Here is a 27,500-nt window from a genome sequence, read left to right as displayed (position 1 = left end):
TACATACATACATACGTACGTACGTACGTACATACTTATACACATGTAGGCGGATATATTGTAAGATAAAAGTGAATTAGACATCCTTTTGTAACGATAATAAAAAGAAAGAAATATATAAATCCGTCGAAAAGTTTACCAAGATGATTTTAAAAATCGATTATACCTTTTCGCTGCTACTTCTAAGATTAAATTGATTTTTGTTTTTCTTCTTTGCATCCTAGTAACTTCAGATTTATCGATATATTATATATTATATATAATCTAAAGTTTCTAAGCTGCAAGAAAATATATATTGAATTATATATTTATATATATATATATATATGTGTGTATCGTTCAATGAACGATGATTATTATATAAAGATTTTTTTAAACAATACGATATAAATTTCGTTTTGAAGAAAATTGAGGTTAGTATATATAATTCCTTTTAGAAAAAGGGAAAATTTTTCGCCATGTGTATAAAAGAGGAGGCATGGCGTATTGCCCTTAATCGTGAGTGATCGACTTTCCTCATTGGGAGGAACGATTAATGAGTAGGTGGAACGAGGAGGTTTAGGAGGAGGAAGGAAGGTATCGCTTCTCCTCCTCGTCTTTACTTCTTTTCGCCACGACATTCTCGTGATCTAATTTCTCGTCTCGCATTCTCTATCTCTATTCCTCTGTAACCTCCCATTCTCCTTTTCCCTCCCCCCTCGCCCCCTCGCTCCCCGTCTTTCAGTCTTTCTCTGTCTATCTCTTTTCAGCACCTTGTCTCTTTAGTATTGGAACCACGACGAGCACTCGGCTTCTAAAAGTTTTAAGGGATAGGTATGGCGAACAAGAAACTCACTATGACGTAGGGGGGAGACGAAGAAGAGAAGCAGGGAAAGAGAAATTAAAGTGGAACGGGTAGAGAAGGATAAGGGTGAATGAGAAAGAGAAATAGAGAGAAGAGAGAAGAGAAGAGAAAGAGAGAGAGAGAGAGAGAGAGAGAGAGAGAGAGAGAGAGTGAGAGAGAAAGAAATAAGCAAACACGATGGTGTGCACAATAGAGTCAATACATAGAAAGACCCAAAAGTATCTCTCTCTTTCTTTCTCTCTCTCTCTCTCTCTTTCTCTTTTTCTCTCTTTCTTTTTTTCTTTTTCTCTTTCTTTCTCTTTCCATTTCATTGGTGTCGAGACTTGGAAAAAAAGTCAGATAGATATCTATCCCACGTTGTTGTTGGTAGGTGGTGGTTTCTTTGCTTCATAAAAGACTGAAACGATGGAAGAAGATGAAATTCGGCCGAGTATATTATACGTCGTCGTTTGTACGAATCTTGGAATCGTTGAATCCACCTTTCGACTTGTCCTATAAATTTCTAAAACTTTTAGACCTTACCCATATTATCTACCTACACCTATCTATCTATTTATCTACCTACATCTTGTTTGTTCTTTTCTTTTTCTTTTTTTCTTTTTTTCTTTTTTCTTTTTTTTTTTTGTTTGATTACTTATTTTGATTTTAATTTTGATTTTTGATTTTCGTCGATAATGTCGATTTTAAAAATGCCTTACGCGATATTACGATCTTGAAAAAAAAATCTTCACAAACGTCAAATCGAATCGAAATCGAACCGAATAATTTATCTTTTTATTTTTTATTTTTTTTTATTTTTATTTATTTTTTTCTTTTTTCTCTAATAGTTCTCAATTTCTATATGAATCCAAGATGAAAGATTTATTTTTCCTTGATCTATTTAGTCATTATATCTCATTTCTTAACATTTTTCACAGTTCAATTGATGTCCCGTCATTATAGGGTGAGAGAAAATGAGAGAAAAATTTTCTTTGCGTTTTACAAAGATACGAATTATAATCATTCTTGGGTCATCTTTTCAATTCTCTTCTTCCCTCCTATTATGCCGTTTTCCTTTAGATGAACATCGTTGGCCGTTCGTTATGCTCATTAAAAACGTCTCCGAAAGCTCGACACGGTTAACACTCGGTTTAATTAAGTTTTTCGTTGAGATAAAGAAATTGAAAAGAACGAGAAGGAGGGAGGGGGTGGAAACAAATAAATAAACAATAAAATGAATAAATAAATAAAGATTGTGTGAATAAGGAACAGGGAAAAAAAAAGAAAAAAAGGAAAAAAAAGGGAAAGATCACAACAACGTGTAAACGAAACGCGTTCTCTCGCCCCACCCTCCCTCTTTTAAAACGATCGATTTCCTTTTTCCTCGTCGAACTTATTTTTCTTTTTCTTATCTCCCCCCCCCCCCGCCACTCCTCTCTCTTTCTTTTTTTCTATTTTTTTCTTATCTTCATATATTCCTTTATTTTTTCGCTCAAAAGAAAAACGTAAAAATAAATTTCCCTTTTGCCATCCTATGCCAATGTTTATCAATGAAAATAATCATAATTCCTCGATTTTCTTTTTCATCGTGATAAAAAATCTATTATATCTTTGACTCTACGTAGGACAAATTTTTACAATGGTCTTTTAAATGTTAAACTTTACACTGACGTTTATTGTCATTCACTTGCTTCGTTTTTCTTCCTCTTTTCTTTTTCTTTTCTTTCCTTTTCTTCTTTTTCTCGTTTATTTTTTCAACAAAACGTAGAAAATAATTATATCATTATTATTAAGTAAAATGTGAAGTAAAATGTGAAGTAAAATGAGAGATAATGTTGCGCTTCGCTGCATGTTCATTGGTCTTTTGTATGTGTGCGGCGTCTAATGTGATGCATGTTTACATGTAATCTATGTAAAGATAAAGAGAAGGGGAAGAGAGAAATCAGTGATGACGTATCCCTCAATGGTTACGCCTATGTCTGAGAATCAGTCGGAGTGGTGGGGATAAGAGTACTGGGACTGGAAGAGTGGGGGAAAACACGACGATGCCTCCCGTAAACGCCGTATGTTCGAACAGTCGATGCCCACGGTAGGGGCCATTTACGAGAGAGTCTCGTATGTTTTGAGAGAACCGGCATCGACTTTATACCGGGTGATCGATATGCGAATATTGTCTTCCTTTTTTTTTCTTTTCTTTTCTCTCTCTCTCTCTCTCTCTCTTTTTTCTTTTTTTTTCTTCTTTATCTTTATTTTTCTTTCCCGTTCGCAAGCTTTCAAAGAAAATGAGATACGTATGCAATAAATTCGTTTACTATTTCCTACCTGTGAAAAGTGATAAGGTTTTAATGTGTGCAAAATTTATGAAGAGAAACAAAGGAAAACAAAATAGTAAAAAGTAGAAACCAACAGAGATTTATTTCTATTTATGATAGAGAAAGGGATTTTTTTTTTTTCATCTCTCTTATACTTGTTATTCGATTTAAGTAATAAAATGTAATTAAGATAACGCATGAGATAATAAAATTTGTCAATTTATATTTTTTCTTTTTTTCCTCCTCTAAAGTTTGAGTTATGGTCGCTTTAAAGTGATCATATTTTTTCTTTTTTCTTTCTTTCTTTTTCTTTTTTTTTCTTTTTTTGTAAACAATAGATGTTTATTTGCTTCACGTAGTTTTTCGAAAATATTTACTTTCGTTCGGAGATATAGACAAAGAGAATGAGAGAGATAAAGACAGAGAGAAAGAGAAAGAGAGAGAGAGAGAGTTTATCGAGCAAAACTAGACAATTCATTTCAAAGGAGGTATATATGTAGGTCGTTTAACCTTAAGTTGAACTTAATGGAGATTCGGTTGGTATCGATCGTCGACGTGACAGATAGATGCCCATGAGAATGGTAATAGGATCAATCCTGGCGAGCACATCTGCGTCTCTATAATGCGACGGTCCACACAAGTCACAAATACTATTACTATGACTATGACTATGACTACAGCTACAGACTACAAGGAGGATGTTACCAAAGAGAGAGAAAGAGAAAAAGAGAGAGAAAGAGAGAGAGAGAGAGAGAGAGAGAGAGAGAAGAGGGGTTGGGGGTAAGATGAGGAAACGTTGTATTACAAAAGCCGGTTATAACCGGGTGTCTAACGCTTACGTGTTACATAAGATATACATATATTAACATATATATATATATATATACACACACATACACACACACATACATATGTGTATATTTGATGAGTATATAAAAAAAAACATGGATTTAATTCAACTATGTATTTTCTGTTGTTTCAAAGTGTTTAAACGTTCGTTTATATATATTATTAACGCCATTTAATATATTCAGTTTCATATTCTAATATCTCGTTAATAGGTAGAATTTAGTTATAGACGGTATTAGAAGTTCTCCATGAAGACATTTCCGTTAGTTTCAGTTGGCACTTCTGAAACGTAATTATCGAATCTGGTCGAAGATCAAAGTGTACATATACATACATACATACATACATACATACATACATACATACATACATACTAGTCGAAATCGAATAGTTCCCCATTTTACACGTGTATAAACTTCAATCAATCTAATTTTCGAACTTTCCAATCTCTACGAGTATATAGGGGAATATAACTTTCTTTGTTTCTCTCTCTCTCTCTCGTTTTTTTTTCTTTTTTTCCCCTTGAAACGTTAAAATTCTAACGATGTCACGAGAACCTGATGATAATACGTATTGCGAAAAGGATTCTTTTTTTTTTTCCTTCTTGAGTTCTCGCGATGATTTGAAATCCAGTTGAAAATACACTTTACAGATATTCCCGCTTTGTCACGGTTCCTTAGAATCTACCGTAAACCGTTCGGGGGAGGGGAAAATGTTTCTCTTGTTCTGGCAGCCGTGAAAATGGAATTCGCAGGGAAAGTTCTTACCGTTCGTACAGTTTCTAAAACGATAAGTTAAACGAGCGAATTTCTCGTCTCTTCCTCTTAGCTTTGCCGTTCCGTCTACCCACACCTAATACTTCTTCCTCTCCTAGTCGTATCCGAACGGAAGAGAATGAACGTAAGATTCTATAGGACGCGAGGGTCTAGTGGGGACCGACGATGGAGGTAGAGGGGAAAGGGCTTCTTCTCGTTTAGATGCGTACGGGATACCTTAGAAAATGAAAAATTTTTTTTATACATCTCTGCCGATAGATAAAACTAAATTATCGTAGTTTACTTTGTCGACGGACGAATGAACGAATGAACGAATGAACGAATGATACAGAATGAACAACTTCTCTTTGAAATTTTCAACTTTGTGAAATTTCTACTATATGTGCTTTTAATCGTTCGAGGAAATAGACAAATTTTCAAAACTATAAATTAATATATATATATCTATTGGAAATGATTTCTTAATTTTAATTACAATTTATAAATATTTTATTGCACTTGTTTATTTTTCACAAGAAACGTTTCTTACAAACCTGAAAACTTTTTTACTTAGTCATTGTATTCCGAGATATAGATAACTTTTCGATAACTATAAATTGATAAATCCATGAAATGATTGATGATGCAAGAAAATGATATATTAGCCTTTTATTATTTCAGTTCATAGAACTTTTAGTTCTCATTCTTTTTTCTTTCTTTTTTCTTTTTTTTTTTTTTTGCATTTCAACGCTTCCATAATTTTTCCAAATTATAAATCGATATATATATATATATATATATATATATATATATATATATATATATATACGAAAGAAAATTATTTAATATTAATTTTCTATCGATTAAATACATCATAGATCTATTTCAATTCAATCGTTATATTTTATTCAAACTCTCTTTCAACACGAACTTCGTGCTTTTACAAAGACGAAGAAATAAGAAGTTGGAAAGTTTCTGTCGGATAGCTAGCGTACCTTCGGGAAACGACAAACGAAAGAATTCTCGGCTCGAGTGGCTCTTTTTATCTCGTAACTCGTATTACAGCGCGCTCATCGATAAGAGATAGGAATAATCTTGCGGGATTTATCAATGTCGATCGAGCTATGAGAGAGAGAGAGAGAATTACGTTTCAAAAGCTTTATTTTAACTCTCCGTCTTTCGACCGATCGACATTGTTCGAACAATTTTCACATTATATATATATATATATTTGATTAAATAAAATTGTTCATTGTCGTTGTCATTTTACAAAATGATTTTCAAATTTAATATTAGTACATTTTCTTTTTGCCATTTCTTTTCTATTTCTTTTCTTAATCTTTTTTCTTATTTTTTTTTTTTTATTTTTTTTTTTTGTTTTTTTTTTTATTTTTATTATTTGTTATTTTTGTTCTAACCAACTTTTTTTTTATCTAAATTTTATTTAAATGCGTAGACGATCGTCGTGTATTTACAGACGTTATTTTATAGCAGCTTTTATTACAGATCTGATTATGATAGTCAAGTCGTTCCACTAGAACGATCTTCTCCTATAAATGTATACCGCAGCAGATTCTCTCTCTCTCTCTCTCTCTCTCTCTCTCTCTCTCTCTCCCGTTCTCCCTCTCTCTCTCTCTCTCTCTCTTTCGCATACGAGAGAAAACACGGACACGCTTGTATTACCGCAACGAAATCAATCTTCCGCCGATTCATTTCTCTTTATTAAGTCGCTTATGATACGATAACTGGTTAGACAAACAGACCAAGTTCGAATAGTTACATAGACATAGACACGTTTGTAAAGATGTTATCATCGAGGTTACTGTGTTCGATGCATCGCACCCTTCGCTCATGAACAACGACAACGACAACGACAACGACAACGACAACGACAACGACAACGACAACGACAACGACAACGACAACGACAACGACAACACGAAGGCAACGACGACAGGAATGAAAGAAAATAAAAGGATAGAAAATATTCAAGGTAGTCGGTCAATTTTAGACAGGTGAGGAATGTGAGGATGAGGCTCAATTCTCCATTGACAATGAAATTTTAGTAAAATGAACATTTCGAGAGAGCAAAAATTCCGTTGGTTTTGATAAAAAAGCAAAAAAAGGAAAAAAGACAAAAAGAAAAAAAAAGATCGTTTTACAAAAACTAAATTACACGAAGTAAAATATAATACGAACGACGGATTATTGCGAAATCATATTTTACTCGATAATAAAAAAAAAATTTTTCCGGATATTCGTGGGCCAATTTTTTTTACACGTCGCTTTTTTGATGAAAAACTGAAAGAAAGATAGAAGGAGAAATATATATATATATATATATATATATATATATATATGTATATATAGATAGATAGATAGATAGATAGATAAATAGATTGAGAGAGAAAAAGAGAGAGAGAGCGAGAAAGAGAGAGTGAGAAGGGGGGGGTGAGCGGAGAGAGGGAAGTCGAACACAGTGCGATATTTACTCAGCGATTTACTCGGAACGAATGCGGGCAGTGAAGTGTGGCAAAAAAAAAAGAAAAAAAAAAAAAGAGAAAAGAAAGAAAAAAAAAGGGACACCCCTTTTAGTCCTCTGCACATCGATCCTCTCCCAGGTGTTCTGTATAACTTCACCGCCGTAATTGTTGGCCTCGCGACGTTAAATTCGTGCCAATGTCGATCTCCTTTGTGATATCGCGTGCCTCTTCCTCCTCCTTCTTTTCCTCCTCGCTCCCCCTTCTCAATCCAATTCCTTCCCCTTCTTTTTCTCGTTTGCAAAATGCTCTCATTTTCTCACCCCTGTCGAAAAGGTGGTTCTGTGACATTATTTCTCTCTCTCTCTCTCTCTCTCTCTCTCTCTCTCTCTCTCTCTCTCTCTTTCTCTTTTGCGGACACATTTAACACAATTCCAATAGAGAATTAGATCTCTTCTTTCACGATACATCGAATTCAATAAAATTGATACACAGTCGTTGAAAAGATAATATCAATCGAACGTTTTCGAATTCGATTTGATGTGATAAATTTTACAAAATATCGTTAGTCTCTCACCCATTCTCTCTCTCTCTCTCTCTCTCTCTCTCTCTCTCTCTCTCTTTCTATCTATCTATCTATCTATCTATCTCTTATTTTCTCGTTTGGATTTTAACGAAATTACTCGCAACGTTTGGTTACAAATTCCAATCTCAACGAGATGTCGTAATGGAAGTAAATGTTTCGTCGAGTATGTATATTTATCGTTCGAACGGATTCGTTTAACCCCTGGCTTGATTCCATCGACAGAGATGTCACGTAGTTTAAAAAACAATAACGTGGAAAGAGCGATATCTCTCTCTTTCTCTTTCTCTCTTTCTCTCTTTCTCTCTCTCTCTCTCTCTCTTTATATATATATTCTTTCTCTTTACTTTTTTTTTCGTTAGTTTTTATTATTACTCTCGTGTCTTTCAACGCCATGCGTGGGACGTTTAAATAGATAAAAGCGAGAGCTTTACGTGGTATCGTTTTAATGTAAGAGAGAAAGAGATAGAGAGAGAGAGAGAGAGAGAGAGAGAGAGAAAGAAAAAGAGATACGATCGTACGATAAAGAGCATGTATATATATATCATCTCGAGAATATATGTACGTGTGTCGAATGTGTTTTATATGTGTGTGTCTGCGCGATGATAATATATGGAGATTATATGAGACTTTATACGTCTTTCTTTATGGGACGCGAAAGTTAGTGCCGACGATTAAGACGGATGTGCGAAATGGCGTAGAAAATGCGCGTTCGTTTTTTTATTATTATTTGCTCGCACGATTATCTTTCGAACTAATCGTTGCGTTTTAATCAGGAAATCACACCTCATCGATTGATTACAAACTTGAAAATAAATTGTATGTAGTCGTAGTAAGTGCTAATAGCTTAATCAATATTTTTCTTTTCATTTTCTTTTTTTTTTTTTTTTTCTTATTTTCCTATGTTATCAAATACCTTATTTTATCATTGATTCCTTTTATATTTATATATAAATAAGAGCTATATAAGAACATTATAAAGAACATGAGACAATATATAATATAATATAATGTGTGTGTGTGTGTATGTGTATATATATATATATATATATAATTATATTTAATAATTACTTAATATGTTAAATAATCGTCACAAAACTTTTATATACATATTTCAGTTCCAAAATTTTGTATAAATATATATATATATATATATATATATATATATGTATTATATTATTTATTTTCTCATGATTATTATGTATTATAATATAAATAGTAAAGTTTCATAGAATAACAAAATAAATAAGTATATAATTTAATCGCTGACCGTGATAAATATCGTTAAGAAAGAAAGAATAAAAAAGTATTATATATAGATAAATAAATAAATAAATAAATAAATATATATATATATATATATATATATATATATATATATATATACATGTTCGAAGATAAAAAGAAAGGATGATAGTAGAAACGTACAAATGTATTTTCATTTCCTTTAGGTATGTATGTACGCCGTCGAAAAGCTGGGATCAGAGCCCAGATATATTTTTCAAGTTTCAGATACGTGCGCCAACTACGAACTTTCGCGTATTCTCCGACACGTCGGCTATCTCGTCTTTCCACGTACATATATATGCATTCCTCCGTATGTTTTTGAATGAGACGAAAAAGTATAGTAGAAGAAGAGGGAAAGAAGAAGAAGCAAAAGAGTGGAGAGTAGAAAACTTGAACTCGTTTACTAACAAATGTAGTTCGTACAATTTCTTTTCTCTCTCTTTCTCTTTCTCTTTTAATCTTTTCTTTATATATATATATATATATATATATATATATATATATACATGTTTTTTATTTTTTAACAACCGTAAACTTCTTAATAGTCGATACACGTTTTATGTTTGAAGACTCGAATGAAACGAGAAATATCTTGACGTTCTCTCTCTCTCTCTCTCTCTCTCTCTCTCTCTCTCTCTCTCTCTCTTTCTCTCTCTCTCTCTCTCTTACATATTTTTTTTATCTTTTAACAACGTATGTCTTTTAATAGTCGATACATATTTTACGTTTAAAGACCAGAATGAAATGAGAAATATCTCGACGTTCTCTCTCTCTCTCTCTCTCTCTCTCTCTCTCTTTTTCTTCTTTTTTTCAAAGAGATACCGCTCGAAAAAGAGAAAAAAAGAGATCGTCCTCGTAATTTGGTCTTTATCTTGTCGTCACTGTGTATATGAACGTATTCAACTTTTGAAAATTTCTTTCTCTTTAAAAATAATAGCAACTAGGTCAAAGTTCGAAAATGAATAGTATCCTTATTTTAAAAAATTCGTAATATCGCCTTGAAATTTTTCATTTAATTTTTTTAACGACACAAGTACTTATTTTTCTCTTTTGTATTTTTTTTTTTACATGGTAGGTCTTTTACGTTCTTTTTATTTCGTCCCTTTTCTTTTTCTTTTTCTTTTTCTATATACTTTCCTCATTTTGTTCGAACAGTCTTTATGTTAATTTTAATAATCGATTAGGGGAGAAAAGAAAAGGAAAAAACAACAAATTACGTTATCTCGAAAGTGAGATAACGTAAGTAAGGAAAGGGAAAAAAGTAAAAAAAATAAAAATAAAAGAAGAAAAATACAAAGAAATCGTTCCTGAAGAGTTTAATCGATTTATAAACTTCGTTAAGAAACGCAAGAAGATAACCTCTGTGTATTTTCTATCTTTCCTTCTCTTCCTTTTATTTTTCTTCCTCTCTTTTTTCTTTTTTTTTTGTTTTTCATTCTTTCTTTTCTTTCGTATTTTCTTCTTCGAAGGACGAAAAGGAGGAGAAATCGAGGAGGAAAAGAAGATTGGAAGATGATAAAGTCTCTAATAGGAAATATGCGAACGATTTAAAAGCTTTATAAGAAAATAGAAAGAATAGGTCTTCTTTTTCTTTTTCTTTCTTTTATATTACATATTTTTTTTATCTTTATCTTTATTTTTATACTAACGACTAGAATCGATCTTCTTTTTCCTCTTTCTCCTTCTTCATCTTCTACTTCTTCAGCTTTCTATTTTGTACTAAACGTTTTACGAATGGTAGACGTGTAAAAAAGAAAAAAATAAAAAGAGGAAAAGAAACTGGAGAAAGTCTCTTTTAAGAGACGACGTTTTATTTCTGTTCGATTTCGTGAGATTTGAATCTCTCTCAAACGAAAATCGTTGTCGGAAACTCGATCGAGCAAGCAAGCGAGTAAGCAAGCAAGCAAGCAAGCAAGCAAGCAAGCATGTAAGCAAGTAAGCAAGTAAGCAAGCATGCAAGCAAGCAAGTAAAACGTTCGAATTTTCTTTTTCATAGTAGGTAGGAGGATCGTCGGACGAAAATCGAGCAATTTTTCAAACTTTTTCAAATATAAACGAATGAACGTACGAAACGAAACGAAACGAAACGAACGGAATAAGAACACAGAAAAACGCGCATAGACGGATACGTGCATCGCGAATGAGAGACGTATGTAAAAATATACACAGAGATCTTTGCGAGCCCGGTACGCGCCCGGTACGGCGCCGGTATAAATATTTATACGCCTTGGATTCTATATAATTCGTCGTTTATTTAAAAATCAAATTTTATAATCCACGAGCGCGGACTGTCAGGATGGGTTCACTTTTATGGCGCGCATATATCATCGCTCGCGCTCGCGCCCGCGACTCTTTAAATAATTCATATGCCTTTAAGAGCGAGGCTTTTTTCATATCCCCTTGCTTCTTCTTATTTTTTTTTTCTTCTCTTTCCTATTCTTTTTTGTTCTCTTATCCTTCTTATTTTTCTTCTTCTTCTTTATTTTTTATTATTATTATTTTTATATATTTTTTCTTTTCGTTTTTTTCTTTTTTTTTTTTTTTCTTTTCTCTTTAATCTTTTTATGAAAGGAATTTCCTATCTACGCTTTTGAGGCGTATAAATTATTTTGAAAAGTTTAATCAATGACAGAAGAATTAAGAAAAACAAGGGGGGGGGAGAAGGGAAAAAAAGAAAAAGAAAGATAAGATTTTGTTAAAAGTTTTTTTTACGTTATCGATCATACATAGTAAACGTTGATAAATAATCGATGCATATGTATGTCAGGTACATTGACGTTGTTAACATCGAACAGGAAATCGAGCTCGAAGACGAGACGAGACGAGACGAGAGAGAGAGAGAGAGAGAGAGAGAGAGAGGGAGGGAGAGAGAGAGAGAGAGAGAGAAAACATTTACGATCGTATGTAAATAGCGTTCCATTCTCGCTTCCTGACTAGCTTAGCTTCCTACTTCATCGGCTTAATACGACTAACAGCCGTCATAATTTCATTGTTGTTTTAATCGACCTAGCGGTACTTTTCAGGACAGGTCAGGACACATTCTTCTTCATAATAATAATAATAATAATAATAATCATAATTCTTAGACAATAATTACCCCCCGTCAGTAGGTAGAAAATAATAATAGAAAATAATATTATTTGTCTTTTATCGTTATATTTCATTCGCATTGTTTGTTGTGAACTTTTTTTAAGGGTAGAAAAAGATAAAAAAAAAAAAAAAGAAAAGAAAAAAGAAGGAAAAAGAAAGAAAGAAAGAAAGAGAGAAAGAGAAAGAAGAGAAAAAGGAAAACTGACGTACTTTTCTAGTATACCACTCATAGAATCTCACCATCCTTGCAATATTAGCTCTATCCGTTATATTCTATCCGTGCTAGTCTATGGTAAGAGAGAGGGATACAGAAAGAGAGAAAGAAAGAGAGAGAGAGAGAGTTTATTCATCGTCCCGAGGATAATCCCTCTTCTACCTAGGCACTTAAAGTCGGACTCGAGTTTTAAAACTCTTTTCCCGTCTGCCGCTCGGTTTAAAGCCGGTGCGATTATGAATTATCGTTGCGTGGTAATTCCAAGGTAGTAAAACCCCCAACGTTTTTCCTACCTTGTCGTTTCGTTGAAATACTTCGACGATATATATATATATATATATATATATATATATACACATACACACATATATATATATACATACATATATAGATAATACGATCGATTAAATGACTACCATAAAATCGATTGAAGTTATTAACGTATTCAAAAAGGGTAAGAAGAAAACGCGGTAAAATAAAATACGTGGTCCTTTCTTATTAATGCTTGTTCAAACGAACCTTCAAAGACGTTTTACGTTCGAGACGTAAATTCTTCGGAAAGGTAAATTATTTACCGAGATATTATATTGCCACGGACGACACTTGGTGTGGTGCAGAATGAAAAACATGAACGAAGGAACGAACGAACGAACGAAGAAGAAGGAGGAGGAGGAGAAGGAGAAGAAGAAGGAGGAGAAGAAGGTGAAGAAGAAGATGAAGAAGAAGAAGAACAAGAAGATGAAAAAAAAGAAGAAAAAGAAGAAGGACGAGGGTATTCGGAGCGGCCGAGCGTGACTGGCAGAGAGAGTAGAAAAGAGTAACGCGGCGTTAGAGGACGGATCCGGAGGTGACGGTGGCGGCAGCGGCGGTGGTGGTGGTGGTGGCGGTGGTGGCGGTGGCGGTGGCGGTGGCGGTGGCGGTGGTGGTGGCGGCAGCAATGGTGGCGGCGACAGCGGCAGCAGCGACAGCAGCAACAGCAGCAGCAGCGACAGTAGAAGTAGCGTGTAGGTAGCGACGGTGGTAGGGATAGCTAGATGATGAGTGGGGGAAAGGGGGGAGGGCTGCCGGCCGTAGCACCGGTCGAGAGAAGGGTGGGGGTAGCGTTGGCTCAGTAAGCGCCAAGCGCTCGAGCCGGTACGACGTGACGTGAAGTGTTGTGAGTGAGGATATATATACACATACGTACATACATATATATATATGTATATACACACGTACGTATACACACATACACATCTACAACACATGGATATATACAAGTACACACCGGTATACAACGGCGAACGATTTTCGTGGCTCGTGAAAGAAAAGACCGGCGCTATCGACTACGCAGTTTTATTATCTAATAACAGTTAACTCGTGTCTCTTAACCGTCATTTTTTTTAAAAGAAGAAGAAGAAGACGTGGGAGAAAAAACGTACGACGGTTGTTAAAAGTCGGTCAACGAAAAAGGAAAAGAAGGAAGGAAGGAAGAAAGGAAGGAAGATAAAAAAGAAAAGAGTGAGTGCATCGACGAGCTTCCCAAGCTCGATATCACAGTGTGTTTGCGTCAGTGTGAGTGGAGTGTGACTGTGTGCGTGCGTGCGTTTGGTGTGTGTGTGTGTATCTCACGGGAGCGTGTTCTGCTTGCTCTCTCTTTTCTCTCTCTCTCTCTGTATATATATATATATATATATATATATATATATATATACATATATATACATATATATATCTTTCTGTGTGTTGTGTGCTTGTATCTTCTCTGTAGCTCCCGTTTCTCTCTCTTTCTGTCTCCCTTTCTCCCTTTCTCTCTTTCTCTCTTTCTCTCTTTCACCCTCTTTCTATCTCTGTCTCTCGGTCGGTGTCGTTCGGGCTCACTCGTCTCGTTTCGGCTCGTCGAACGAACGCGACGATGCAGCAGGAGGCCTGTCTGTGTGTAACGCGTCGTGCCACGTCGTACGTGCGACCGATTTTACGTGTGTTGGTGGTAATGGTCGGCCATGCCGCTTTTGCGAGTACCGCGTGAAGTGAGTGCTTTGAATATTTTTTTCATTGTTGTTGCTGTTGTTGTTATTGTTGTTGTTGTTGCCGCTGTTGCTGCTGTCGTCGTTGTCGACGTCGTCGTCCTCGTCATCACCGCCGTCTCCTTCATCTCCGCCAACGCCGTCGTTGCCGTAACCTCTGCAAATACGACACCATCGTTATCACCGTTGTTGCTGCTGTCACTTATCTATCTCCGTCCTTTTCTATTCAACGCCAAAAAAAATATCCGGAATTACTAAGTTTTACTTGCTGGGAAAAATCCTTCGTGGTTTAACGTGTAATATATAAATATATATATATATATATATATATATATATATATATATATATATATATATATATATATATGTGCTCTTGTGCTTGTGTATATTATCTATACTTGTGTGCCTCTTCGATCGGACTACACGTACAACACCGAATACACAACACAACACGACGACAATCGACGATGAAAGAAGCTAAAAGAAATGCACGAATTTTGAAATTTCGACGATGACTATTCGTCGTAAGTATGTCCTTCATTTTTCTTCTTTCTTCTTCTTTCTTCTTTAAAAATCGTGGAGAGCGACGTATTATCAACGAATATTTTTTTCCGCCGTCTTTCTCTTTGTTTTTTCTTTTATTTTATTTTTTTTTTGTTTATATATGTATATATATATATATATATATATATATACAAAAAAAAGATACAAAATATATACATATATATATTGTTTACGCTTTTACAAGATAATTTTTTTAAATTCAATAAGAAAGTAGAAAATAACGGCACGCGGTTGTGTGTGTGTGAATTCTCTCGTAAGTTTCTCCCCCCCCTCCCACTTTGTATAAACATATACATGCTCACTTTCTTCCCCTCGTTCTCTTCTTCTTCTTCTTCCTCCTCCTCTTCTTCCTTCTTCAGTTCCTTCCCCTCCGGACGTCGATCGTCGCGTGGGACAAAGGATAAGCGTGTATGTCTCTTTCTCTTCGACATATCGAAATATATATATATATATATTTACATTTATTTTATATACATGTATGAATGTATGTATGTATTGGATATGTATATATATATATATATATATACATGATATATATATGTATTTTGTATATACACGCATACGTAGGACATTTATGTATGTACACGTGTATACCGTAAACGCATATATAGTACAATTGTAGAGAGTCGAAGTCGCGCTTATGTGTAAGGGGAGCGTGTAAGCGGAGTCGGCAGCAGTGGAGCTGCCCGGATTATTTATCGACCTGCACGAGGTATTGTGACTACGTGCCGACGAGTCTTACGAGAACGAGCCGTTAGTCGTTAGTAAATCGAATGGCGTGCGAGTTAGCACGCTCGAGCGATAAGACGCAACTTGCCGACATTGTTGTTTCCTTTCTTTCTTTTTCTTCTTCTTTTTCTTCCTCTTCTTCCTCTTCTTTTTATATTTTTTTCTTTTTTTTTTTCCCCCATTGCTTTTTCTTTCTTTCTTTTTTCTTCTTTTTCTTCTTCTTCTTTCGTGGCATCTTTTCTTTTTTTCATCCACCTCCCGGAAGTAACGCGCGCGCTCGAGAATCAAAAGAAAAAGAAAAGAAGTGGGAAAAAAAACAAGTCGCTCCTTTTACTTACGATTTATCGTATCCTTTTTTTTTCCTCTTCTTTTTCTTCCTTCTTTCTTTTCTTCTTTTTCCTTCCTTTTTTTTTTTTTTTTATATCATGAAACGAGTCGAAAGAAAGAAAGAGGAAAAAAGAAATAAACGTCGTTTAAAAAGCCCGCCCGGACGGCCATATTGGACGAGCAGAAACCGTTATCGAGTGGCGACAGTTTCTTTTTCTTTCTCTTCTTCTTTTTTTTCCCAATCTTCTTTTTTCTCTTCTCCCTCTTATTCTTCTCTTTCTCTCTTTCTCTCTCTCTCTCTCTCTCCTTTTTTTTTTCTTTCTCGTTTAAACTGACGTTTTACACGAATCTGTCGAGATTAGTAGTGTGCCACGAGGCACGATATTTTCTTTTTTTTTTCTTTTTTTTTTCTTTTTTTTTCTTTCCCTTTTTTTCTCTCCTTTCTCTCTCTTTATCTCGTTTTTCTTTTTCTTCTTTCTTTTCTCCTCTCTTTTTTTTTCTTTTCTTTTTATTTCTTTTCTTTTTTTTTTTTTATTTCTTTTTTATTTTTATTTATTTATTTATTTTTTTTTTTTGGTTAATACGAATTAACGATCAAGCGCGAAGAACTGGGTACAAAAGTTTATAGGGGGCGTTTAAGATATATAAATCACAAGTCGCCGCGATGTTTCTCGCTGATTTTACTCATACCACGGTGTGTTAGTCGTGCATGATTTATGCTTGTTAACCAACCAACCAACCAACCAACTAACCAACCAACCAACCAACCAACCAACCAACCAACCTACCAACGAACGAACCAACAGTTTGCTCATACGACTCTCTCGAAATCCTCATCTTTATTTATCGTTACTTGTCTTTAAGAATATAAATGTAAACAAGAAAAAAAGAAAAAAAAGCTGGATGGGTGGGGGGAGGAAAGAGGAAAAAAATATTGTACATGTTATATAACGTAAAATCATTAAATATCATAACGATCAACATGACATTGTTATTAGGTGTTACTTAGGTTATTATTACTGCCCTTTGTAAAGAAATATTTTTTTTTTTTTTTTTTTTTTTTTTTTTTTTTTTTTTTTTTTTTTTTTTTTTTTTTTAAAGGAAGTAAAAACGACAATGAAAATATTCTATCGATGGTACGAAAAGTATACATCGAATTTGAACGATTTCAAATAAAAGAAAATTATTATATCATATATATACATATATATATTTATATATATGTATATATATATATCGTTCTTATAACGGGTGTTGAGAAAACCATCGACAAACTTTTTCATTTAACTATGGCGGTGGTCAGTAATCTTCCTTTTTTCAGTTGGAAAGTGGTAATATGTGTTCTCTCACATCGACGCTTTCTTAAAAGGCCATAATATATATATATATATATATATATATATATATATACATACGGTGTTGAGAAGAATAAAGGAGGGCCTCGTTCGTGCGTGGCTACGTCGAAGCGGTAAAAGCTTTCTCCATGTGCAAGGCAAATTGCAGTGCCTAAGCCAGTTTACACGTCTAATCGTTGCGCTCGTTGTGTTCGCCTAATAGGCTCTAATGCTTATCCAACCTTTTTCTCTCTTCTTTTCCTATTCTCTCTTTCTCTCTATCTTTCTCTCTCTCTCTCTTTCTGTTTATTACTCATCCCTCTCTCCAATCGACTTCCCCCCGCCCTCTTATATTCTCCTTTTAACATTTCCTTTTTTTCCTTCGACGATGACGGAAATTACATTTTTATTCCTATTCTCCCTGACTTTCATCGTTATATTAATAGTAGTCTTCTTGTCCTATACATATACATATCTACGTATATATGCATATATATATATATATATATATATATATATATACAACGTATTCTCTAACCGATATAACCGATGATAAAGTAGACGTCGTTAAATTATAGATCGTTATTTTTCCTTAGTCTCTCTCTCTATATATATATTTTTCTTTCTCTCTCTTTCTCTCTTTCTCTTTCTCTCTGTGTATACATATATATATATATATATATATATCGTGTGTTATATAGTAAAGCCAAAGAATTATTCGAGTCATTCGACGATTATTTCGAGGAGGATAATTACTTCGAACGAATTCCACCACGAAACTCTCTTATTTCTCTATCTATATCTATTTATCTCTCTTTCTCAGTATATCTCTATCACTATCGCTTTATCTTTTCACTTTCCCCCGCCACCCACTTTACCCTTTACGTTTTCCTTTATATTCGTTTTTTTTTTTTTCCTTTTTTTTTTTTTTTCTTTCCCCCTGGTGCTTCGTTAACTTTGACCGATCTCTGTTTTCACGTTTATTTGGAATATTCATCAAATTTTCGTATCCTCCATTCGAGTTCGAAGTATCGAGCAAGCTCTCTCTTATTGTTGAGATTAATAGGATCTAGCGATTTCCGTGATGCGGAAGCGACGGTCGCGAGTGTCACGCTAACGTGCGTGCCTCCGTCAATACTTGTTCCACCCACTTATCTTTCTCTCTTTCTCTCTCTCTCTCTCTCTCTCTCTCTCTCTCTCTCTCTCTCTTTTTCTATTTCGCTGGCTCTTATTCGAGAATAAAGCTTTGAACTCTTTCAATAAATACAGTCGATTTTCTTAGAAACATTTCATCGTATAAAAAATATTATTCCTATGCTTTCAATTTATTTTTCTTTTTTCCTTTTCTTTCTCTTTTTATTTTTTCTTTTTCTTCTTTTTTTTCTTTTTTTTTTCTTTTTTTTCTTTTTTTTAATGTAGCTTCGTAGAGCTTATGCTTGTATCAGGAATAACCCCACCAGGAACGCCGCCTTGTATGCAACATAATGTCTAATTTTTTTCTCTTTCTTTTATTCTTCTTTTTTTTCTTCTTTTCTCTCTCTCTCTCTCTCTCTCTCTCTCTCTCTCTCTCTCTCTTTTCCTCTCTCTCTCTTTTCTCACCATTTATACCCGCGACACGTAAATTATTTACATTCGCGATTCATTTTTCCTTAGAAAAGAAATTTCATTCAATTTCCTCGTTGCGTTTTTAATTTTTTTTGAATTAATTATATATCACCGTTCTTACAATTGCTTTTAATAGTATTATTCTTACGTTTATTTTAATAGCGAATATATATATATATATATATATATATATATATATATATTTATTCGCTATTAAAATTATTAATGGCATTTAAAATTACATCACACATTTTATATTTACTTTTAGTAATGAACTTTTTTTTTTTTACTACTACTGAATTTAAAATTAGATTACTATTTTTATATTTACTTTAACGATAAACATATAATATTAATACTATTTTATCGTTGCTTCAAAAATTTTTGTACTATTCTTATCTTTCTTTTGGTAATAATACTTTTTCTATATTAAAATAAACAATTATATATATATATATTTATGTATATATAATACAATTGTGTAAATAATAGTAATAATAAAAATAGTATATTTTTAATTTCTATCGAGGAGAGATTTAAGAACATTAATATTATTTTGTATTTTATTTTGAAGAACGTTTCGAAAAATGTGCTATGTTATTTTTCAACGATCGCGTCTATCTGAAAACAAGCATTATATTATTGAATAATAATATACATTGTCTCGATAAATTAATTGAGCGGTAGCGATGCAAAATTTAAGTTTTCTTTTTTTCTTCTCTCTCTCTCTCTCTCTTTCCTTTTTTTTTCTTTTTTTTTCTTTCAACAATATCGAGCAAAATCACACGTAATCGTGACTTATGACCTTTTAACGGTTTTTACGTGCGTCCAGTGTTCCGTAAACGAGCCGTTGTAGTCCGGCGACATTGTAAGCGATAAAAGAGAACAATAACAACAGCAAGGTGGAGTAGGAAGGAAGGAAGGGTGGAGGAGGAGGAGGAGGAGGAGGAGGAGGAGGAGGAGGAGGAGGAGGAGGAGGAGGAAGCCGACGACGACGAGCTTTATAACTTTAGCTGCTATATATTCACTGAGAAAATATGAGGAAAAATGATCGAATCTAATACGCTCTCGCGTTCCTACATGAGCGAGTAACTAATGGCCGTTCTTTTGAGGGCGAGGGGGAAAAAACGAGAGAGGGAGATGAGAGAGAATGATGGGATAGGAAGGAGAAAGAATAGTACGCACGAACGCACTCCTTAACGTTTCCGTACGAACAAATTTATTAACGTTACGACGTCTCTTTTAAAATACTCTTTGATGCGTTAAAAAAGAAATGTATAAATCCTCCTCCTACTCTTTTTACTTTTGTAAACAAATATTCTCTTTGTATATCCATTTTCTTTTTCATTCTCTTTTTCTTTCATAATATATAAATATATTATACTATATTATGTTATGTAATATTAAATGATGATAATAATAATAATAATAATGATAACGATATGATAATATAATAATAATAGTATATGTACTGTATATAATGTAGTATATAATATTTATACTATAATCAAGTATCATATATATATAGTACTATAGCATTAAATAATATATATATATATATATATATATATATATATATATATATATATAACATAATATAATATAATAATTATAAATTACATAATATATTAATACAACATATGCAAGCGTGTAAATATAAATACGTTTATGTAAATACGATTAGTATGACGTACAAAGAAAATGTTTTTGTTCTACGTGATTATTTTTTTTTTCCTTCCTCGTTTCAATTTAAACATATCATATATCTATTTTTTTCTTCTTCGTTATTTCTTTTTTCCTTTTTTTTCTCCTTAACAGGAAAATATCGTGAGTTTTTTCGCTTCTTTTTTCTTTTTTTTTCGTTTTTTTCTCTCTGTTTCTTTTTCACAACGGATTCGCGCTCGATGCATATGCGTACGTGTTGCATGGTTCGTCTCTTCGAAGAATGAAGAGAAGAGAGAAAGAGAGAAAGAGAAAGAGATAAGCGTGCCTTTGTGCGTGGCTCGAGTTAACGAGAGGAAAGAACCATTAAAAGCCTCGTCGACCGTTCGAAGAATATTCGTAGTAGAGATCATCGTAATCTCTCTCTCTCTCTCTTTCTCTCTCTCTCTCTCTTTTTCTCTTTCTGTCTCCTTTTTTTATCTTCGCTCTAGCACGATTTATTTATTTATTTTTTATACTATTCATTCATTCATTCATTCATTTATTTTTTATTCTATATTCATGCATTCATTCATTCATTTTTTATTTTATATTCATTCATTCATTTATTTATTTTCTTTTTTTGGACTCTCACAATCATACTTCTCTCTCTCTCTCTCTCTCTCTCTCTCTCTCTCCCTCCTGTATCCCCCCCCCCCGTAATGTATTTATTATTATTTTCTTTTCTTTTATATTTTATTCGTTCTAACTCTCATAATCACGTCTTCATATATATATATTTGTTAACCTAACAGTACATTGGAACATAATTATCTTACATTGGATTGTAGTGGGCTCTTTGTTTTTGAAAGATGATTTTCCCTTAGCCAGCGGATCCATATTTTTCCGCTTTCAAAAAGAATATATATATATATATATATATATATATATATATATATATATATATAAAACAGAAATAAGCGATGACGTATACCTACCTTCTACGTGCCCATTCTATCAATTTCGTTCTTCTATTGTTCTTTTTTTTCTCTCTCTCTCTTTTTTTTTTTTTTTTTTTTATCCCTTTACACCCTGCCTGGCCTCCATCCCTACCCTACCTTTCCCTCTATTCCCTACAACACCCGAATCCACCCATTTCTGGAAACGCGTTCCAAACTACGAAAATTTCATATCGCGTTTGTCTCTCGGCTTTTCCCTGGATTTTCCATCGCCTTCTCTCTCCCTCTCTGTCTCCCCTCTCTTTCTCTCTCTTTCTCTCTCTTTCTCTCTCTTTCTCTCTCTTTCTCTCTCTCTTTACCCCATTTTTTCTTCTTTTATTATTCTTTTTTTTAGTACACCGATCGGGCGCGTCAACCCCTTTTTTCACCCATTTTTTGTCTCCATTCGTTACTACTCGTCGTGTTAATACATATATGTGTATATATATATATATATATACAGACGTATATGCGTGCATGCATATATAGATACCATACGTGTATATATATACATATACATATACATAGTCGAAACACGACGCGTCTGCCAGCACCGTTTTATAATTACATTTTATCTTCGCTCGGTGAGCTAACGTAATATCGTATCGTATGGCATTAATCGAATACCATGATAAAGTTATCGAATTTAATTACATCGGCATTCCGCCGTGCTAAGCCGCATACACGATTTTAGCGCATCACGCGTTTAATAACACATTTGCCGTCGATACTCTTGCACACTTGACGCGCTCGTAATATGTATATACATCTATCTATGCATATTTATATGCATATATGTATATATATATATATATACATATGTATATACATGCATATGTCATACAGCTGTGTATGAAGAGAAACAATAGGGCTCGTTAATAGATTCAAAATTATCGAAAAAGTATACTTATTCTTATGTTTCTTGAGTTTGCTTTTCAATTTTTCTTCATTTACCTCCATCCCCTTTTGTGCGTATATATATGTGTGTGTGTGTATATATATATATATGTAATGTATATTTTTTTTGTTTACCCTTTGGCGTTATTGAAAAAAAAAAAAAAAAAAAAAAAAAAAAATAAAAATAAAAAAAGAAGAAAAGAAAATAGAATGTAAGGGCTTTGTTATCGCTCGTTTTGATGTAGTTAGACATCTCGATGGGAATGTTGCGTTTCACGCATGATTGCGTAGGAAGAGATAGTGGGCGTCAACGCGTAACGAACGACGAGAGAGAGTGACAGAGAGAGGGAGGGTGGGAGAGAGAGAGCGAGAGAGAGGGGGAGGCTTGACCGAAACTTGCTCTCGACTAATCGAAGGGCCAATGCGCTCCATTAATTAACAGGCTCTCGCCTTAATCTAATACAATCGATCCTAATCTGTCACTCGATCGATATATACGCACACATATATATATATATATACACATATATATATACACAGGGTGTTACCAAAAGTATCTTTCTGACTTCATTAGGTTCTGGTTTTATTAGCATTTTAGAATAAGTAAATAAAGAGTAAGAAAACGATCAAACGTAAATTATTTGTTACCTCTTGCATTTCGATTGCGTTCGATAATTATTTAAATGACTATTAAGTTCACTTTATTTATTTATTTATTTACTTTTTTTTAATTTCTTTTTTTTTCTTTTTTTTCTTTTTTTTTTTTGTTCTTTTTCTCTTTTTAAATTCTTTAGAATCATTTCACGTTAGACGATAATCAAACTCGCAGAGTTTAAATTAGTTTTAGGAGAAATTTGACGTTTTAATAGAAAGAGAAATTTTAATTATTTAACGACAACAAAATACCGTTCCTTTATGGTATGGAATTATTTCTAAATTAGTTAACGGATCAGACGTTTGAAGTATTCCTCTCTAAAGAAAATTATTTTATATACATCAGAATACATTCCATTTCTAAGTAATTTTGGATAAATGTTATATTTTTAAAATTAATTCACTTTACGCGGGGAATTATACAATACACAGCATGGAATTATTTCGAAATTAGTTTAACGGATTGGAGAAGTTTTAATAAAGTTCCTTTTTATAGGAACAATTTCATCGATTAGAACATTCATTACTAAGTAATTTTTGTTAAATGCTATACTTTCAGAATTAATTTCTTTCCCGCTAAGGTGAATAATCCGGTGTATGGAATTATTTTTATTCCTTTCTCTTTTTTTTTTTTTCCTTTTTTCTTTCAATTGATTAACGGATCAGAAAATTTTAAGTATTTCCTTTATGAAGAAAATTTCGTGCTATTGGAAAAGCGTTCGTTCCTAAATAATTTACGATCAAACTGACTAATAACTGTAACCTGATTGATTTAACTTTTTCCAAGAATATAGATAATTTCCGATACAACACCCGTTATAATAAATGCTGTTGTAAATCGTTAAAGGAGATAACACGAGCATTATATATAACTTATACGTGCGCGTGTTCGACCACATTCGCCGGATCTACATAGTAGAAGAGCGACCGGATGACGCGAGGCCGTTGATGATTTATTGGCAAAGTTAAGTCATAGTCGATTCGCGTTCTACTTCAAAAGGCCGTTTATCGTGTTATCGTCATCGTTTATCGCTTTTCATCCAAAGAAAATCATTTGCCGTATTCGTGTTTGATCGGAAAACGAAATCGAGAACAGCCGATTGAGAAAGTGAGAAAGTTCGAATTCATGATAACGAGACGCCATTTTTTTTTTATAGTGTTCGATTAAATTCAACTCTTTAGAAATATTCAGCAATGATAAAGAAATAATATTACGGAACCTTCGATTGAATTCTTTTAAACTTATATATCGCTCTTTACAACTTATCATTTGTTGTTCTCTAATAATTATCTCAATTTCACTATTTTAATTAATCAATTAGTAGAAAGTAATAAGAAAAGAAACAAGAAGAAGAAGTGTGTGTGTGTGTGTGTGTGTGTGTGTGTGTGTGTGTGTACAGAAAAAGAAGAGAAAAACAGCTTCGAATTGGTGATAAAGCCAACAAATAACTAATACAAATACGATAATATCTATATTTTAATACGTGTTTTATAAATATCTATGATAACGATTTGAATACTTTAATTTTTTTTAACTTATCTCTTTTATTATAATTTTTTCTTTTTCTTTTCTCCATCTTCTTCTTTTTTCTTCCTCCTATTTTTCCTCTCCTTTTTTTTTTTTCTTTGCTAATTAATTACTTAATTGACTGAAAAAGAAATAAATGCACATAATAATATAATTTCATGGATCAGCCGATTGAATTTCTAAGAACATTTATATATGTATATACATATATGCATATATATATATATATATATATATATATATATATATTTTACTAATTAACAATTTAATTATTAAAGAGAAGAGAAGAAAAAATGTATAACAATGATTTAACGAATTCAGAGGATCTCACGCTCGTTATCGATCGATCCAACCATCGATCTATTGATTCATCGATCCAGAGAGAGAGAGAGAGAGAGAGAGAGAGAGAGAGAGAGAGAGAGAGAGAGAGATTCTTTAGAATTAATGAACGTGTAACTCTATCCGCTCGTTAACGATTACAAATGGCTCTTCGATGTTGCATTGCACGCTCGCTTGATCGTGTTGGAGGAGGTTCTTCGTATGAGGAACCCTCCACCGGAAATGGGACTCACGTTGAAACAGTACGAGGAGGAGGAGGAGGAAGAAGAGAACGAGAAGGGGAAGTTGGTGGTGGTTAGGGGGAAATGGGGAGTAGGGAGGAAGACAGCTTGCTCATTTCGTTTGCTAGTACAGTGTGACGACCAACCACAAGATGAAGACGAGGAAAGACGAATATTTACTTTTACCACGACTCCTCTCTCGGCCGTACTTTAGCGACTTTTGTAAACTTCGTTTGTCACTCTTTACATACATACGTCGTCGCCTTCATCTTCGCCTTCGTCTTCGCCTTCGTCTTCGCCTTCGTCTTCCTCCTCTTCCTCTTCCTCCTCCTCTTTTTCCTCCTTCTCCTCTTTCTTCTCCTCATCCAAGAACCTTGGTGGAACAACCCCTCTTTTACGTTCTATCTTTATCTTTGTCTCTATATTTCTCTTTGTAGATTTTCAACTATTTCTTTTCTTTTCTTTTCTTTTCTTTTCTTTTCTTTTTATTTATTTAGTTTTTTTTTTTATCTTCGTCTCTTCCAATTCGTGACAATTTTTTGACAACATGCCACTGTGATATTCGGAGAAAATGTGTTTGTTTCTTTGGTAGGATATATCTTTTTGTGGGTACAGTTCTTTTATTTTCTTTCTTTTTTTTTCTTTTTTCTTTGCTTTCTTTTTCGTTTTTCTTGTTTTCTCTTCGTCGAACCGTTGCTATTAATAGGGGAAAAAAAAAATATATATATATATAGGTTTCTCGTGACTTTCTGTTGCATTAATAAAATGCAATAGTGTTCATTTTCATATATATATATGTATGTATGTATGTATTATTTTAGATTAAAGATCCCTGTCGCAAAGTGTTATCTTATGTTTTGTAAATATGTGTATAAGATAGAAATCTTAGAAACACTTGAATATTTTTCTTTCTTTCTTTTTTTTTTGTTTAAATGTTGTTTCAAATAAAAATATATTATCCTCTCATAGTACTTTTTGTTTTATATATATATATTGCGTACAATAGTGCTTTCTTTTTTCTTTTTTTTTTTTTTACTCTAGATCATAATCTTATCAGAAAGTGTACAATCTTACTTTTGTGAATATATATATATATATATATAAGATAGAAATCTTCGGTACAGTGTGAATGAAAAATGGAATTAAAATTTAAAGGAGAAAAATAAATTGCTAATGATAATTCTTGTGGATGTAAAATCAACGTCGAACATTCGAACATTCGAATATTTCATTGGTCAAAATTGAAAATGTGATGTCTGTTCACATTGAACGTTAAAATTCACATTGAAAATGGGAGGAAAGATTAGTGGAAGTCTTTTATTCGCGGTATTGCACCTCCTCGTACGATACGATGGTGAGGGGGGAGGGAACTACTACTATTTGTTGGCAAGCATTCTCTTCTTAATGGTCTCGTCAACAAATTGTATAAGAGTATTGGCAGTATCAGTCCTGGCAATGTACCTTGCCAAGGAAACGCAATAAGTCTTAAAGTTGGTGGAAACGGTGCCAGATAGTGAGATCGTAATGAGAATTGAGCCGTTAGCTTCTAATAGCGTTTGATGTTACGTTATTAGGAATAGAAAAACTAGTAGGGAAATGATCTTATTTTTCATTCTTTCTTTCTTTCTTTCTTTCTTTCTTTCTGTCTTTTTCTTTTCGTTTAATTAAAATTTTACTTTCAATGTAAAAAAAAAGAAAAAAAAAAAAAGACAACGATTAACAAGTTGGTGATACAAAAAATATATATATATAACATGAAATATTTTTTTTTTTTTTTATAAATAAATAAATCAATTGAAAATTGATGTTAAATGAGTCGAACGCCGTTAGTCATCTGTTTTTTTCTTTCTTTTTCTTTCCGGTTTTTTTTCTTTTTTTTTTTTTTTTTTTTTTTAACGATATTTACGAAGTTATTCGAAGACTTAAAGGCAAGGAAAATCGCGTGACAGGAAAACGGACGTTCCAGGTAACAGACTGTCGGTGTCTCGAGCTTGGCATACGTACACCAACGATGCATATAAAGTAAGTGACAGGGAGAGAGAGGGAGAGGGGGAGAGAGAGAGAGCCATATTTGTGATCATTGTAGCGAAAATATTTCGTAGACTGGTTGCATCGAGATAATATAGTGATATAAAGATAAAAATTATATTACCGGATACTAGATAATATAATAATAATATTTTATTATAGATACTAAACGCTTTCTACGATCGTTATAGATCAAATTAAATTTCCTTTGACTGAATCATCATTGCCGCTCGATC

At 33.2% G+C, this 27,500-nt stretch overlaps 1 protein-coding gene across 14 annotated transcripts in view; it reads left to right on the top strand.

Moving 5' to 3' along the window:
* Positions 1-27,500, top strand: part of LOC124424162 (zinc finger protein 608-like) — a 202,324-nt gene that overhangs the window by 85,976 nt on the left and 88,848 nt on the right. The window contains exon 1 of one of the 14 annotated variants that reach the window (XM_046962828.1): positions 13,493-13,893. The exons of 10 other annotated variants lie outside the window; for them this stretch is intronic. The gene's annotated coding sequence lies outside the window, so the exon portion shown is untranslated. Of the gene's footprint in view, positions 1-13,492; positions 13,894-14,164; positions 14,928-27,500 lie in introns of those variants that run through there. 3 more of the 14 variants (XM_046962832.1, XM_046962822.1, XM_046962826.1) reach the window with 3 other exon arrangements.

The sequence above is a fragment of the Vespa crabro genome, chromosome 5, assembly GCF_910589235.1.
Source record: "Vespa crabro chromosome 5, iyVesCrab1.2, whole genome shotgun sequence".
Taxonomy (NCBI): Eukaryota; Metazoa; Arthropoda; class Insecta; order Hymenoptera; family Vespidae; genus Vespa; species Vespa crabro.
Note: the sequence above shows the minus strand (reverse complement) of the source record. Positions and strands in the feature narration are given on the sequence as shown.